The sequence below is a fragment of the Bufo bufo genome, chromosome 2, assembly GCF_905171765.1.
Source record: "Bufo bufo chromosome 2, aBufBuf1.1, whole genome shotgun sequence".
NCBI lineage: Eukaryota > Metazoa > Chordata > Amphibia > Anura > Bufonidae > Bufo > Bufo bufo.
Genome location: NC_053390.1, coordinates 589,995,597 through 589,998,922, shown reverse-complemented (window position 1 = coordinate 589,998,922; position 3,326 = coordinate 589,995,597).

Sequence of the window (3,326 nt, the reverse complement as noted above, 5' to 3'; positions counted from 1 at the left end):
TCCGCAAAAACGGAACGGATACAGAAGACATACGGAGTACATTCCGTATGTGTTCCTTTTTTTTTTGCGGACCCATTGACTTGAATGGAGCCACGGAACGTGATTTGCGGGCAATAATAGGACATGTTCTATCTTTGAACAGAACGGAAATACAGAAACGGAATGCATATGGAGTACAGTCGTGGCCAAAAGTTTTGAGAATTAGATAAATATTGAAAATTGGAAAAGTTGCTATTTAAGTTTTTATAATAGCAATTTGCATATACTCCAGAATGTTATGAAGAGTGATCAGATGAATTGCATAGTCCTTCTTTGCCATGAAAATTAACTTAATCCCAAAAAAAACTTTCCACTGCATTTTATTGCTGTCATTAAAGGACCTGCTGAGATCATTTCAGTAATCGTCTTGTTAACTCAGGTGAGAATGTTGACGAGCACAAGATTGGAGATCATTATGTCAGGCTGATTGGGTTAAAATGGCAGACTTGACATGTTAAAAGGAGGGTGATGCTTGAAATCATTGTTCTAACCATGGTGACCTGCAAAGAAACGCGTGCAGCCATCATTGCGTTGCATAAAAATGGCTTCACAGGCAAAGATATTGTGGCGACTAAGATTGCACCTCAATCAACAATTTATAGGATCAAGAATTTCAAGGAAAGAGGTTCAATTCTTGTTAAGAAGGCTTCAGGGCGTCCAAAAAAGTCCAGCAAGCGCCAGGATCGTCTCCTAAAGAGGATTCAGCTGCGGGATTGGAGTGCCACCAGTGCAGAGCTTGCTCAGGAATGGCAGCAGGCAGGTGTGAGCGCATCTGCACGCACAGTGAGGCGAAGACTTTTGGAAGATGGCCTGGAGTCAAGAAGGCCAGCAAAGAAGCCACTTCTCTCCAAAAAAAACATCAGGGACAGATTGATCTTCTGCAGAAAGTATGGTGAATGGACTGCTGAGGACTGGGGCAAAGTCATATTCTCCGATGAAACCTCTTTCCGATTGTTTGGGGCATCTGGAAAAAGGCTTGTCCGGAGAAGAAAAGGTGAGCGCTACCATCAGTCCTGTGTCATGCCAACAGTAAAGCATCCTGAGACCATTCATGTGTGAGGTTGCTTCTCTTCCAAGGGAGTGGGCTCACTCACAATTTTGCCCAAAAACACAGCCATGAATAAAGAATGGTACCAAAACACCCTCCAACAGCAACTTCTTCCAACAATCCAACAACAGTTTGGTGAAGAACAATGCATTTTCCAGCACGATGGAGCACCGTGCCATAAGGCAAAAGTGATAACTAAGTGGCTCGGGGACCAAAACGTTGACATTTTGGGTCCATGGCCAGGAAACTCCCCAGATCTTAATCCCATTGAGAACTTGTGGTCAATCCTCAAGAGGCGGGTGGACAAACAAAAACCCACTAATTCTGACAAACTGCAAGAAGTGATTATGAAAGAATGGGTTGCTATCAGTCAGGAATTGGCCCAGAAGTTGATTGAGAGCATGCCCAGTCGAATTGCAGAGGTCCTGAAAAAGAAGGGCCAACACTGCAAATACTGACTCTTTGCATAAATGTCATGTAATTGTCGATAAAAGCCTTTGAAACGTATGAAGTGCGTGTAATTATATTTCACTACATCACAGAAACAACTGAAACAAAGATCTAAAAGCAGTTTAGCAGCAAACTTTGTGAAAACTAATATTTGTGTCATTCTCAAAACTTTTGGCCACGACTGTACATTCTGTCTTTTTTTTTTGCCGAACCATTGAAATTAATGGTTTCATATACGAGCCCTTAGTGTGTCATTATGTCTGTTGACCTGAACTCCAAATTTTTTTATTTTTTTTTAAATAACATTTTATTAGCGTTTTTCAAAGCATGTCATAAAAATGATTACATCATCATTGTTTAGATATACTTGCAATTTCAAATGTACAACATCACAATAAATTTCCAGTGTTACTCATGTGTAGCATATATCTCGAGATGAACATACATATGTTACTGGCATTCACTAATTTATTCCCCAACCTGCCCCCCCCCCCCTTCAACTTTTCTCTGGTTGTGCCTCTTTTAACCTTCCCTATTTTCCTTTTTTATCATTCTTTTACTTTTAAGTTCCCCAATGTCCCTCTTAGATCCTTTGTTAGATACCATTCTGTATGCTTAAAATTTTTCAGAATCTTTTGAATATCCTCTCCTGACAGGTTTTTACTAATAAATGCTTTCCACTTGTTTAAGAATTGTGTCGATGTGCTATTCTTGTGTGATTCTGCTTCTAGCTGTTCCATTAACAAGAAATGTTTCATCTGACCCACAAATTCTGTCATAGACGGAATTTCATGTTCTAACCACTTATTAAGCAAACACCTCAGCGCAACTAATAGTGTCCCGTCCACCAATCTTGGAACTCTCAAATGGTCCTCGTACGCATGAAAAAGTACCACTTGTGGCTCACAAACCAAATCAACTTTCCACGTTTGTTTGATCCACGTAAGTATTTCCTTCCAATACGTCTGCGTTTTTTGACACTTCCATACACAATGATCCAAATTAGCTTTTGGCTCCTTACACTTAGGACACACCTGTCACGGCCATGCCCATGACCGTGACTCCTTTACCGCATGCAGTTGCCTACGGTTTTGTATGGGTGTTTAACCACGGGTGAGGGCCGCTTGTCTGTGGCCTCACTTGTGGTTGCCGCGGGCAACCAGTGTTGTATTTTGCAGCAGAGCAGCCTGAGCGTCGCTAGGCAGCTTGCTGCCCTGGCATGCGGTCACACCTAGCAACCTTTATGTTAGGTGTGTGTATGTTATGCACGTTGTATGTATTGTGTGCACTTCCCATTTATGTGTCTTTCCCTTCTGTGGTACTGGAAGGGTTAACTTCCTTCCCAGTGTGTGTGTGATGTCACTGGGTGTGTCCAACCTTTGGGTGTGGCCACTTTGGCCTATTTAAACCCTCTCTCTAGCAGGGCTCAGTAGGTTGCTTCAGTCTTGCTAGCTGAAGCAGCCTCCTGTGTTTTCCATCCGCCTGTGAGAGCCACCACTGTGGTCATAGTTTATGTTTATGTTTTCCTGTACTATTTAGTGCTGCCATGTATCTGGGTTCCGGTGTGTGGATGAGTTTGTGCTGACGTCTGTCTGCAATTTGTGGACTTCAGCTTTCCTGTACACGGATCCAGTCAGCAGGGCTGTGGCAGGTGGCTGGAACTAGTGCAGCACCTGCCATATACATAGGCTGTTTATGTTTCCCCTTTTCCAGCAGCTTGGCCGTTGAGACTCCTGCTCCTCCATGCTTAGGTGGAGTGGGTTGTCTTACTCAGCTCCTAGCTTAGGGC